This window comes from Passer domesticus, chromosome 10, assembly GCF_036417665.1.
Source record: "Passer domesticus isolate bPasDom1 chromosome 10, bPasDom1.hap1, whole genome shotgun sequence".
Classification (NCBI taxonomy): domain Eukaryota; kingdom Metazoa; phylum Chordata; class Aves; order Passeriformes; family Passeridae; genus Passer; species Passer domesticus.
Genome location: NC_087483.1, coordinates 23029560 through 23044539, shown reverse-complemented (window position 1 = coordinate 23044539; position 14980 = coordinate 23029560). Strand labels below are relative to the sequence as shown.

Genomic DNA, 14980 nt, shown 5'->3' with positions numbered 1-14980 from the left:
AATTAACATTTTGTTGATTTTTCCTTTTAAGTATACCTTTATTGCTAAAACACTTATTTCAGTCTAGCTATGCATATCATCATTATCTGATAATGCTGTTGCCACGTGTATGGATGAAAATTACTATTCCGATGTGCTGAAGAATACAGAAGGAAAAAATCACTCTTCCTTTGAAAGTTGTTGATGTAATAATGAATTCTGTCTTTATATTAGATGTGTTCTTTTTAAATGAACATTTTTGAATGGCCAGTTTATTATGAGTAGAATTTTCTAGAAGAGATGCCCTTGTGACTGGAACATACCTAATCTGATATTTACTATCTGTTTTATCTGCTAGCATTTGGTAATTGTTGAGAAAAAAGTATTTTTCCATTGCGTTAAGAAAAGCAGTCATTAGTTAAGCTTAAATACATACCTGTACAGAGGCAGAAATTATGACAGTGGAAGGGCATACTGTTGTATACTCCAAATATGTTCAGGATTATTGCTTCCTAGACTTTACTCAGTCTCTAACTCTATGCAAGTAATGTCTCCATTGAATTTTTCCAAATGTATCTTTTCCTCAGCATTGCTAATTTCCTAGAGACTTACATATTACATTTATTTTTTGTCCATTTTTAATCGTCTTCTCTAATGTTTTCATGTTATCAAGATGTTTGTTCTCTTTGAGATGATTAATTGAAAAAAAGAAGAAAACCAGAACTCAGTCCTTTAGCACTTCCTTAGATGCCACCTTTTTATGTGTTGCCATGTTTTATTATCTTTTGTTTGCAGTCGTTTGGCTTTAATTTTCATGACAATGCTTCTACCCAAGGCATTTTCAATTTTTTAAAATGAGCTATGGCTATTAAATATCCAAATATGTGACAGCTTCTGCATTTCTTTCTTCTTCTACTTCAGTGATTAAAAAAAAAAAGAAATCAATAGCAACTCATATAACCATATTTAAAGCCTCCAACTTTGGTTAAGTCAATTTTGGTTTGTTTCTGTTAACTATAAGTGAGGGCTGTCTGATCTAAGTGTAGTGATATTTACTTCTTCAGTCTTGAAGAATGATTTCCAAGCATTTTGGTGTTTTGTTAATTTTAAGGAACCTTATTACGTGGTACTAAATACAGCCTGATCTGAACTACAGTGGTTAGTGGCACCATGTGCATTGGATGGAAAAGAATGGAAAATTACTACAGTTTTAGTGATGTAAAGCTTTACAGAATCAGTTGGGAAAATTCACTCTCAAATGAAAGAAGGAAAAGCATATTAGAAAATAACATATTGGCAAGAATATATAATTCAGTTTATTTTTCTGTCTTACCTGTTCTCATTCCCCTTGTGAATTATTCCTAGTTGTCCCAGGACAGTATACACCAGTATAAACTGGTGCAACCTGCATTCTGTTCTTTGGCACATCTGCTAGCATTTACATTCATGAAAATTAAGGTTTTTATTGGCACTGCCTCACAGTGATCTCTTAGCATGATCACTGTTCTGCTACACTTGTCCTTCCATCAATGTGTACATCATTAAACAAATAAAACCCATAAATTCTGAATGTTCTCTTGTCTCAGTGAACACTGTTGATGACTCTGTATTCTGATAAAGTCTTAATTTCCACGTGTTGCAGATGTGTTCTGGTATTTGTGGAATATCCCTTTGTGCCCATGTTGTAAGAAAGTGTGAGGAGGAAGGAGTGACCCTGAACTCACCTCCAGCTTCACCTTTTTGCTTCATGTCACTTGTTTTCTAGTCAGAAATTGGCTGGCTGTTCAGTAGTAATTAATCAAGTTCAGGAAGGAGAAGCAGAAGTATAGTAATTATGCACCACGTTCTACAGAAGCTGCAACACTCAAAGCATGCAATTTCAATGACCACTAGAAATTATTTCTGGTCTCCTTCTGTGCAGAATTCATGTAAGTACTGAAGTGAAAGTATACTAAGCAACTTCATTTTATCTTCAGAATGAAATTTCTCATCAGAAATTGGATCATTAATCCTGTGCTTCTCCCCGAGACATGGCTGAAGCAAATAACGTTTGTTTCTGTGTCATCTCAACAAACCTGAATTTTGTTGGTCATCCTGACTGTTATTTCTGTTCTCACAGTGCCTGATCTCCAAAACCCAGCAAACACACATGCATGTAAAGCTGAATGTTGCAGCTTCTGTAGAACATGGTGTATAATTACTATACTTCTGCTTTTTCTTCCTGAACTTGATTAAGGAAGCAGCTAGGTGTCCTTTCTGTGACTGGCCTCCAACTGTGGATTAAAAATTATGGGGATTGGCTTAGGGTTTTTCTGTGTATAGTTTTTACTAGATTTTAGATATCTCTATATTAATCTGTAATAATACTGTTGATAATTTTAAATAATATTGTTGATAATTTTAACTCCAAAATTCTTCCTACTTGTCTCAATCCAATATTTGACATTTTAAACAAATGAGTTACTTGCATAAGTAAACATTGTGGTCTCTTATTTATGGTTGTGAGAGCCTGAATTTTTTACATGCATGTGTGTTTGCTTGAAATTGATGTGGGCTTTGAATCAATAATAAGTTAGAAATACATTTCAAAGTTGGCTTTGCAAATATTTTTGAGGGACCAACACCCTCTTCACGAAACAGTGTTTTTTCATTCCTTCCACTTCCCCCTTCTCAGTAGCTATCTTCCCTTTTAGTAGGGTTTTAATGTGTTTTCTTCAGTAGAGGAGCAATGTTTAATTAATAGTTACTTGCATGTTTTCAATTATAGATGATAATTTGTTTGAATTTACACTATCAATTGCCTTGAGTAATTTCCTGTAGAAATACATATAATCCATTTGCATGTTTGGAATATTAGCGTGTTGTTTGCATAGCTTGTGTGTAACTCTTAAGGAAAACACTGGAGCCTGGAAAGAACAGATGATGCTTTTTAGTGGCAGACAGTGATACAATGGCTATTCTTACTTCTCCTTGCTGAATAGTTATGGAAACAACTTTTTTCACAGAACTGAAAGTTATGTGATCAAACCAGTATGATGTTTCAGTAAAAAATTGGGAGTTAGGGGGGCCAGCACTAATGTTACATCCATAAGCACTTGACATATGTCAGTGCTGATTGGTGTTAATTCCTAACTTCATGGCCTCATGTAATAAAGCAGAAAAAATACATATTAACACATCCCAATATGTTGATATATGTCTGAATTTCATTATAGATAAATATGTAGCTTTTAGCTGCTGAAGATAAGGTAGCAGGAGACTTACATGTTATTGCACCATGTATTAAAACCACAGTTTGTTTGGTCTACCAAAATGAACTCTTGTGTTCAGTCCAAGTGGAATATAGTATGTCGTTCTGCTCTCCAGGGTTCAGAAGACACAAACTGAAAACAGAGAGATATGAAGAGAAGGACTACAGTGGTGAGGGAGATGGACTGTCTGTCCATCTCCATCACCACTGTTTTATAAGATAAAAGCACATGTCTGGGTTAGTCCTGTTGGTGTGAAAGCTGATCTGGAATTTGGTTGGTGCCTGTAAGTACACAAGCCCACCATTCAGGGGATGTAAACTGTTGAAGCATGGTGCTGCTCAGGAGCAGATAGGTAATAAGCAGCCTGAGTCTTTAAATGTACATCACAAGTTTCTTTCTAACCATCAGAATGGTGAGGTTCCAAACAAACTTCTGAGAGGTGTTTGGGGATGATCTAAATGGTAATGTTTGAGGTGGAGTTGATTTTTTAGAGTAATTCTATGTGTATCTGCAGTAGAAGCTGTAATGCTGTTTGTACACCAGATTTAAAGACAGGCTAGAGGCTAAATACATTTTCCATAGTACAGCAAAGGCATATGTGAAACCATGGGATCCAAATTTTGTTTCAGTTCTTAGTGAAAAAAATGTCCTTGCATCTGATACTGCCTTCAGAAGTGACAGCACTTTCCACTTTTGTTTGCAACATCCATGTCATACCCTGTTTTGTTGGTGGAGTCCTGTCAGGAGGGTCAACATCATTCTGCCCTCTCTGATGCAGTGAATCTTTCTGTTTTGGAATTGTAGCATGTTTCTCCACAGAAGAGGAAGAACACTCCGAACTGGAGGACTGCTGTTGAAATAGAGCTGTTTTTTTAGGATCATGTCCTGACATGACTGTTGGGAATTTTAACCCCCAGGGAAGACAAATGAATGTAGCATTGCTGCTCCTTGAATGAGCACAGTCCTGATGAGGAGGAGTTAAAATAAGATGGAAGCATAGCACCAATCTCCATCTTTCTTGAAACAGACTTTCAGTTCTTTGACTGTCTGGTGGTAGGCACCTCTCACACATAGACTTGTCAAATTCGACACCAGAAGATGGTTACTGAGCATTTACAAATTGCTCTCTGAAGGCTGGAAGGGCATGGGCATGGGATTGAAGGTACATCAGCCTTCATTGAAATGGCCAGGTGCTGTCAGCTCAGTGTTGGGAATGCCGTGAAGCTGTTTTTTCACATACCTTCCCTCAGGAGATTGTCACTTTTTCTGGATGCCCTTCTTCAGTCATGCATTTAATTCCTTATCAACAACATACAAAAAGAGGGGAAGGCTGGGCAGGCTTGAAGTACTGCTGCAATCCCACACCAAGAGCTAAAACTGCCTTTGAACAAATTCTCTGCTAATGATTGTGTTTAGGTCTTTGTTACATTCTGTCCCCAAGTTTGTGTGCCCCTGTGGCAGGTGTAAAAATCAGTATATGTATAATGCAGAAAGCACTTTGAAATTGATGTTACCACATTAGACTTCCATATTAGAGCAAAAATAGTTTGTTTCAGCATTTTTTAATAAAGTAATGAGTTTATTCAGTTTCACTTTCTTTCCTGGTTAGGGTAAGACAGTCCATATAATGTTCTTTAAAAATGAATGCTGATAATAGACATTGAATAGGTCTTTATGAATAGCTAGAATTTTTCTGCTGTTCAAATATTGCTAGTGTTCAAACATCACATATTTCTTATTTAATATTCAGGTATGGCATTTGGTTCTTAAAAAGAGAAATATTTTTATGATCAGAAAGAGTAGCAGGGATGTGAGTCATTTTGACAGTGAGCAGACTTGTCAGAATGTTCCCATTTTCAAGACTAGATGGTCTAAGACATCCATTTTTTTCCTAAATGTTTTTCAAAGTCCTAATGAAATTTTAAACAGCTGTGTCTCATGGTGTCTTGAATTGAAAATATAATGAATTAAAAATTGTATTTTACTGCTAAAATAGAAGGTGTTTACTGCAAAGTGAAAATGGTAACAAAAAGATTCATTCAGTTCTTTGTGATACTTTCAATAGTTGAATTTGCCAATCCCATAGTGTAGAATATATCAATCCTAAGGCAAAAAGAGAGAATTTGTAATGAATGCATACACTGTAAGGCACTGAAATAATTTTTAACTTAATCAGTTAATATATCAAATACGTTTAACATATAAGGCACTTAACTCGCTTTTTTTTCCTCATAAACTCTGTCCGTATGAATTAATTTCACATTGTCTACTTCTTTGGGATAAACTAGAGCTTCACTGTGTGTAACACAATACCTTTGTGTTACAACATGAAGATCCCATGGTTTTGACTGAAATGTTGCTGCATTACAACCATCTCTTGCCTAGGGCCCTCTGCATAGGAGAATATCCCTTTAACAGAATAGATCACTAAAAGACTATAGCACACTTACTGGAACCATTCTTCTGTATCTCTCACTAGTGTTCCTGCCAAAAGTGTTAAAAAACAGGCTCAGTGGATAAAAGATTCTGTTTGTGTGAGACTACCTGCTTTGCAATGGTTTCAGAAAGAAAAAAAAACTGTGCTACATTCACTGGCTCTTTAATTCGGATTGCCAATGATAATGCAGAGTCTACGCTGAAGAGAGGTAGGATACAGAAGCAGAAACATTAGTGCTAATCTGCTGCAGAAGGACGAGATAAATCAGCACAGCTCTCATACATCACAGAGAGAAGCTGATTGCAACTTGACCATGTGCCTAAGTGGTCACATCAGCAACAAGAACGGAGCATGGATAAAATACCTAAAATGTATCCTTAGGGCTACTTGCTGTGCACGACCTATAATAACACATCAATGTAAGTCTAAAATTCCTTTTTTGTTTGTTTCCTTCTGTTGCAATTCTTGTTGTTTACAAGAGTATATTTTTATTTTGCATAGATTTAGGGAAAACGTAATGGAGTGTAATGCTAAGCAGATAATTCTTGGATACTGTTTATGTCTGTGAATAGTAATGGGATTATTGCTGTGCATCTCAACGTAGTTCTTTCTTTGAAGATGTTTTAATATTTAATCCTGTAAGTCATATTTTGGGAATTGAGTAAGGTTTTGAATGAGATGATAGTGAGATCTCCCTTTATAATTTCTGTCATCTTCTGATTTAAAATGATCTTAAAAATTGTTTTTACTGTGAGAATTTTTGCTTTCTATAATTTTTTTCTGTTAAGAAAAGTGCTCATAAAGACTGATTTATCTGGACCTTTTTATTCATGAATTTAGTGCAGATGGTAATTCCCCTACATTTTTAAAAATTTGTGCAATTGTTTAATTTAGTGTCATTTAAGCATCTGCAAAAAGGGAAGGCAGGGATAAGATGAAAACTGAATAAGCATTGATTGCTAGTCTGAAAATTAAATTTTAAAAGTTTTTGCAGTAAATCTGATTTCAGTTCATTTTTACTAAATTAGATTATCATATTTAAATTGAGGCTACTGTACAGCAAACAAATGTGTGAAACTATCCTGGAGAGCACACATTTCCTGCTGTATCCGACTTTAAAGATGTTGATTGTAACTACCCAGGAACATCCTAATTGCAGAATTCAGAGCAGCATGTTTAAATAATGCATGGGAAAATAAAAAGGAAAGGTGGAATTTTTCTGTTCAGATGTTAAGGTGATGCTTTGCTCTAAGAGCAAAAAATGTGTAGTAAAAGCTATTGATGTGGAATCTCAGGCTGTCTCTCATGGCTTTAGGCAAAAAGGCAGGGAAGCCCAAAGCAGATCTTGCTGTGCAGTCTGAAAGCAAGGAAAATTTGGAAGCATTTATGAAAACTCACTAATATTTCTATATTTATTTACTTGTTTATAGGGAAAGGAAGTGGCTTTGAACAAATGAATTTATAAAATATGTAAAAGGATGTGTGAAAGCCGCTTCAGTGGTAGGACCTTGAGAAAGTAGTTATAAAGACACACAGCAACATCTATTTATTTTATAGCGTTGTAACTGTGGCCAAATATAGTAGCAGGAGGCTTAGAAACAGCCTGTATGAGTGTGTCTACAAATGGTTTATTTTTGTGGCAATTGAAAAATGTAGGGATAGTTGTGTGGCTGTTATCCCCTTCACAGACCTCAAATATTCAGAGTACGGGCCAGTTTCAGATTTTGTAACACAGGTATTTTTTTTTAGGGCCTAGCCAAAACAAAAGGTTTACTTGTTAGTATTTGCAACTTTCCTACAGGACTGATGGATGTAAATGGAGAAGAGGGAAGGTAAAGCTGTATTGCAGAAATGGTGCTCATTCTTCCCAGCAGAATAAATAACCAACCTAGCCAACTGGCAGATGAAACATGGACCAAGTAGGGAGTTTATTTTTGTACAAATGTGCATATGGATGATCACACAGGCCCTCAGTTGTACTTAGCTCCTGGAGCAGAGATACCATTGGGAACCCACAGCTTTAGCAGTCTGACTTAGAAAATAATAAACTCAAAAAGAGAGGAAAGCTGTACAGCAACAGGAAGCAAAGAGGAATGATGATTTCTTTGATCTTGTTATGTCTGTTCTAATGTACCCAATGTGGTCTTAAGTTGTCCACTCCATGGCAGAGATTCCTATATTTTCTTCTTTGAAATACTCTCTTTACACATGTGACATAGTAGTATAATCAGTCTGCCTCCTCTTAATGGAGCTGGGCTTCTGTTAGTGAAATAAAGATTTTTTTTTTTTTTAATGTCATCTGTGTTCATTGGAACAGCAGAAGACTATTCAGGTTTACCAAGATAACTAAACAAGTAGCTTCCCTTTTTTTTGAAGTTATTCTGAAGAGTTAGAAGTCCTGTATCTGCTAAGATGCTCTATGGTTGTGGTGGTGTGATCTTAAAACAAACATTTGCTTCAGTGTGTTTCTGTGAAGTTTCATAATGCAGTCACACTTAAATTAGATGCTAACTTAATTGCAGTGCATTTGACAAAACTGGAATTAGGTAACTGCTTTTTTAAAGTTTCATATTTAGTTGAAGAGACAAAAGTCTATTGTGGGCTGAATATGTTGTGATGAACTTTCCATTTGACAAGACAGGGCTTACCCTCCTCCTCCAGAGTGAAATTCTGTGTTTGTCAGTCTGTTACCCTGTTTCACTGTAACTTGTAAAGCTCTTTCACTAGACTCCAACATGATCTTAATTTTCACCTTTAGTTTTAGTCAATAAATTTATGCTAAGTAGTTTCTTGTGCTTTAAAATGTGTTAATGGACACTAATACCTGCACTTTCAGAGCTGCAGGGGGCTCCTGATGCCAATTTCAGCATACTGAATTTGCTTCTACTTATGATATTTGGGAAAACAACATTAAAATATTCTTGTTACAATTGAGTTCAGTGGAAAATCTCCTGCCAACCGAAGTTGCCAAGGCAGGGCCTGAAACCATAAAGCAGCATGAGACCTATGGTGGCATGACACACAAACAGGCTGTCCTGGGAAGCACACAGACACAGGGGCTTAAACTGTGTTGGTTGAATATAATTTCTTCATTTTCTGTCTACAGAACAGTACATCTTCCACTTGAAGTTGAAAGTCTGACCCCTGTTATCTCTATTGGTGGCAAAAGGAAACTGTATTGCCCCAAGAAGAGGCCTTTCAAGTTCCATGACAGCAGAGAGAGTCAACTTCTGTATTGGTGCAATGAGTGTATTGTGTCCCCATCCCAAAGCTTATGAAATCTGCTGGCCAGGAAAAGGAATGACATGGCTTTCCATCCTCCTGCTCCTCCTAGTCCTTTTTGGGTTTAGTCACTTCTGATAAAGAAAGAGGCACCATTTTGCAAGAATCCCAAGAGACCTAAGAACTGTAGATCTTTAAAGCATGCGTAAAAAGCTTCCATCTCCCTATTGTGCATGCAGGTCTAAGAGCTCATTGATTGTTCCACAAGTTCAATAATCACTAATCTATCTACGGAATTCCATCTGGAATACTCACAACCAACTTCTGGCATAAAATGTTAGCTCACAAGCTACAGTGTATAAAACAACCATGACCAACAACATCAGGAGCTGCCAGAAGTATGCTTAGAAGATTATGATAAGTGACATTGACCTCAGACAGTGTAGCACATGCTATGAAGAGAATACATTTTAACTGTCTCAACAAAGTGATCTCTGATCCAAATATCATTGTCTTCCAGGGAAACAGGGAATCTATGAAAAGGGAAAAAAATTATCTGTAAATTGACTCTAAAAGAAATAGTACCAATTACAGCTTTTATGAAAAACAAACTATATCTTGGTAGGGTCCTGTATGAAATTTTGGAACCTCTGTTGAAAACCATTAAAAAATTGTAAGCTACCGAGGAAGATCATACTTGAAAGGAGTTTTCTTGGTATCTCTCCTTCTAGTTTTCAGATAGTCTTTCCAGCCTTTCTAAATGTTGTCTATAAAGTGGATATCTTCCAGAGCATAGTGAACTGCATGGTATCAGACTACTGGAGCACACACTACAGTGATCTCAAATAGGTAGCTCCTTAGGACAATCACTCACATGAGCTTTCAGTCTTTTTAAAGAAAAACATATAATAATGAAGGTGTGTCCAAAAAGGGTATCATTCAGACTGATGCCTAAAACTCTGCTATTCAATGAAAATCATAGACTCCTAATTAGGGTGTCAGTATTTTGTGAAGTTTTTTTATGCTTTTAACAGTTTTTATTGCCTCTTTGATCATCCTGGAAAGTAAATAGTTACATATTGGATAACCATATGGATGATGTGTTAGTGTATTTAAAGAAGATTGCTCAGATGGCTCAGAGCCCATAGTGGCAATGCCAGGATTTTTATGCACTAAAAATCTAAACAAATAACTACAAGATGGAGGGAGCAATCACTGAAAGGAAAAGTGAGCAATAAAATGTAGAATTCACCTTTACCATCCGTGACAGAGATTAAGGCCATGGGAGAAGTTATAATGTGACTTCTCATACTATACTTGGGCTGTGTCCCAATTAGCTTTCCAGCTTCAGCAGGGAAAGTAGTATGGGGTGGTTGTTCCTTGTTCCCAGTCAACAGTACTGGGCTGCCAGTGGTCTTTTTAAAAATCCAGGTTTCTATCTCAGTTTTATATTTCCTCAACGACTCCAGTTGAACTTCAGCAGAAGGGATGGAGAATCAGGTTGCGCTTTTCACCACAAACCATCAAACCCCATTTCTCAGCAGACCAATGTACCATAACAGCTTCTTACGATAACAAGGCCATTGAATAACCTGGCATGATTTTCCTGGGACAGATGATGAGTGGTGGGAGGAAGGAAGGAAGCAGAAAGAAAGGTGTGAGGGATAATAGAAGGAAAATTATTGAGGGACTGAGTAATTTCTTTAGGAAGACACTTCCCATATTTTTTGTTCAGTGCTTGAATGCTGCTCATGCAATGTATAGAAATATTCTCAGTCTCTTCAAGTGAAAAAGGATCCTGTAATCCAAGTCCACTCACTGAACTGTAAATGTAACCTCACTGAAGGAGAAGAAGGGTTTGAAAGACTGACTCTTTCATATTTTCGTCAGGATTTATCATGATCTGTAAAGGACATAATTCTCGTAACAGGAAAGCTTCAGTTGTTTTAAACCCTGACAATTTTTCATTTGAAAAATACCCAGGCAGCAAGCCTTCTCTCAGATGAGATAGAGTGGGCTGTTTTATATCAGGAACTGTATTTCCTACTTTGCTTTGTCTGCCAGAAATTCTCTTGCCAGAAACTCTGTCATTTCAGTTTTTATCTGTTTTTGGGGGGAAGTTAACCATCTCAGTAGCACCACCATCACTACAAAAAATGTCTGCAGATAGTGAAAGGCTATGGAAAACTGATAATTGTACACAAATGCATAATTTTCCCCAGGCCATGATAAGTGATGAAAAAATCGCTAACTCCATTTTACAATAGAGAGGATTGTGGTATGGATATGCTTTAATATTGAAGTAATCTGTGGACAATTCTGAAACAACAAGGTAGCAAATAAGACTGGTCCATGCCTGTTACTACTTTTGTTGTGTTGGTATATAATTCATAAAATGTTACAGCCAGTACCATGTTCTGGTACTGGATCTGTGTCATTGAAGGAACACACAAACAAACACTGGTTAGATTTTTCAATGTCTTAAAAAATTAAATGTAATAATGAAAATTTTCATCATTTGGCTACAGGAGTCAGAGCTTTGTCCTTTTAAATTAGATTATGTGCACAGACCAGACAGACCTCACTGGGACAGCCCTTGCATGCATTTGAGGGAGAATTTGAGCAAAAGTGTTTGACATCTAAACAAGCTGAAAGCTTAAACACACAAGACAAAATTTTTTATACCATGTAATAAGAGTATTGCTGATTGTTAAATTTATTGGTAGGCTGTTAATAGAGAGTATTTGAATATAAGTGTGGAGCTGAGCTTGCTGAGACTTCGTAGGTGGTGCTCAGCAGAGATACCTCTGTTTCATTCATTGCTAGTTATGTCAAGAATTACTTCTGTGGTGCATGGCACTATTGCAGATTGTATCTCAGTCAAATGGATTATTCTTCAGTGCAAGGCTTTTCTAGGGAAGAGAATATCCAGAGTCCAGATTTGAAGGCTCCGTTGCAGTTTTACAGTTGCACCTGGGAAGAACGGTCAATTCTTTTTTTGCTCAAAGCCTGTAATGTGCTTGCTGTCTGTGCCAAAAGGCAGTCAGCAAATGTTTGCAAAGTGAGTTTGTGGGTATGGATTAAAAAAAAAATAACTGAAGAGAGACTGTGGCAGAGAATGAAATAACACATGACATATCACTGTTTTTTTTTTAAACTTCAAAGATCTGTAGTGTGCTAATAACTTCATGGCAATGGTGACTAAAATGATTACTATGCTTATTGTACATGCATTATAACCAATTTTTAAAGTGCCTAGCACCTATCCAAAAGGTTCTGTTACATTTTTACAGCAGTGATGATAGTAGTGGTAGTGGAGTGAGGTGTTGCAAAACAAGGCGGTTGAGCAGGGGTGAAGAACAGGCTTTCTGAAAGAACTGAAACACTGCAAGACTAACAGGAAGCTGTTAATGCAGTATAGCTCTCACTTCAAATATAGAGAGCAAGTGATCAGAAATTCAAGCCCACTTGTATTCTTTATTATCTGAGAACATTTGTTCCCATTGAACTCATTTTTGAAGGCACTAGTCCTGCTTTTTGCTCCCATACGCTCTCCCTAATTGACTGTATTTTTATTATGTATGTAAGTGAAGTCCTCCAAATACACACAAAAATTTGGTGTAGAAAGAATTTTATTGAAAACTAGATGTTAGTGTTCCAAAGGAGACTAGAGGATCTCCTGGGATTACTGAGTAGATGGGAGGAGTTGATTGCCTCAGGCATAGCCCAGGGCCATTAATTACAACTAGTCATTAATTCTCCAGTAATGCCCCTGTGCTGATGCCACTGTTCCTGTTACAACACAGAAATAGAAAGCTGGCTGACCGGTGGACTTTGGTTATGTTATTCTTATAATGAATACTTATATTTCTAAATGCTTATCACTGAAGTGTTCATCAGAGTTTCAGATTGTAAGCCTCATGTCTTTCCAGAGAGTTAATGTTTTGCTTGTTACTCACAGGAAGCCTTTAAATAGCTCTTGAAAACACTATAGCCTTTATGAGGTATGCTCTGTATATTGAATCCTGGGAAAGTAAAATTGATATAGATACTCCCTAAAGATAATCAGTATACCTATTTTCATATCTAGAGAAAATGAAAATTGAATATATGGTTCCCTTACTCTGTGGTTGCCATATAAGGGAAAGCTCAGTCTAAATTCTATGGACCAAAAACTAAAGATCTAGTTTTTGGGTTGGTTTTGAAAAGATAAAAGTCCTGAAATTTTAATGAGTTTATTTCAATTACTGAAGAAATAGTAATAAAAGACAGAATAATTATAATTTGGAAGAATAGAAACCAACTGTATGATATAAACCAATATAAACAAACTTCCATCATATGTTGTTTACATGCATGCTCATGTACTCAGCACTGCACAATGAAAGTGTTGCTGGACTGATTGTAAAGTGCAGGAGGAAAAAGTTCAGGAGCAAGAGACAGCCCCAGCACCCAGCTTAGCAGATCATGTGAACACACATGACTCTAAGCAGCACTGAGTTTAGGTAGCAAACAGCAGCTGTGAGAATTTCCGGATTGCTAGACTTGCATGTCTGTTTAAATGATCTTAAAATGTTTTTCTCAAGAAGAAAGTTATTCATCTGACCTTTTGCACAGAGTCCTTCTTTGTCAGGGATCCCAAAGTGTTTTACAGATGCAGAGATTTAGCGCTGACATGCACATGTCAGAGGGAAAATTAGCAGGCTGACGGCACCATGGTTGCACAGGAGTTTGGTGGTGCAGAAATATGACTGCTGATGGGCTTCACTGCTGCTTTCCCTGAAAGGCCATACAGCAGCACTGCCAGCACCCCAGTCGGGAAGCGTGAGATACTTTACTCAACTGAAAATATAGGTGAGTTGACAACATCGTAGCCTGTATGAGAACACTGCTAAATTACTTAGAGAAAAAGCAGCAGCTGAACTGTATAAATTAGCACTTGTGGTGAAGACATGGATTTGTATTGCTGAAATGTGAAATTCCAGCACTACATTGATTCCAAGAAACAGGGTATAATGTTATTTGAGGGCTGATTTAGGATAAATAACCACTTCCTAAGGTGTGTTTGTTCTCATTATTTACCCAGCTGGACCTTGTTTACTTTATGAATTCAATATTGATCACAGGAATGTTGGAGCATATTAAAGCAAAAGACTGTCTTTGGGTATACTCAAATGTTTGAAGTTTATAGAATATATTTGTAGGAGAAGTTGTACTTGAAGTTCCGTAATGGCAATATGGTAGAAGATCGGTATATGGATTTTTCCCTCTACTTGTATGTTAAATCTCATTGACCCTAGTGCCTATTTCATACCCATAGTGGGAGTAGAGCCTAAAGCAAATGTTCTTTCTTTTTAAAAAGACTAGCTGGAATTCTTTTCCATTCAATTATGTTTGATAAGTCTAAGATTTCAGAATGGGTGTTTTAAAAATGCTTTGTGTTGTTCCTTTTCCTTCTCTGAATTTGCTGTTACAATTTGACTTGCCACTGTGCAGGAGGAGAAGAGATGAAGGAAGCAGGAGATGGTAGCCCTCTTTGCTGTGCTGATCTTCCCTCTTTCCTCTGGCTCAAAATTAGTTGTATACAGGGCTTTCAGAGAAAAAAAGGGGTGGGAGGGAGGAGGGAAAAGAGGAAGAGGATAGGAGAGACAAAGTGAGAATGGGAGGAAACCTTTGCCCTCTGGCGTCATTATGAGGTCAACATGCATCCATCACCCATATGAAAAACCCTGTAATATAAATTAGACCATTTTAGGGCATAATGAGGATTTACTGTTCTCTAACTGGGACTCGGCTAATAAAATCTTAATTTCATTCTTCTGTGATCCAATAATTTTTAAATATTGAACATGTTAAGTAGTAATTGATTCAGCAAACAAGTCCCGCAGAGATTTGTGTTTACAATAATTCTGTGATCCAATAATTTTTTTATACTGTGATCCAGTAATTTTTAAATACTGAACATGTTAAGTAGTAATTGATTCAGCAAACAAGTCCCTCAGAGATTTGTGCTTACCAGGTGAATCACAGGAACTGGCTGATCCTCTGATCCTATTGTTTGAAGTCATGGGTGAGGCTGCATTGAGTACCC

The 14980-nt window shown here is 36.8% G+C and overlaps 1 protein-coding gene across 4 annotated transcripts in view; it reads left to right on the top strand.

Moving 5' to 3' along the window:
* The window catches only part of RAPGEF4 (Rap guanine nucleotide exchange factor 4), a 146734-nt gene that overhangs the window by 34672 nt on the left and 97082 nt on the right, over positions 1-14980 (top strand). Inside the window, exon 1 of one of the 4 annotated variants that reach the window (XM_064434433.1) lies at positions 5773-6086. The exons of the other annotated variants lie outside the window; for them this stretch is intronic. The gene's annotated coding sequence lies outside the window, so the exon portion shown is untranslated. Of the gene's footprint in view, positions 1-5772; positions 6087-14980 lie in introns of those variants that run through there. 4 annotated transcript variants of the gene reach the window in all.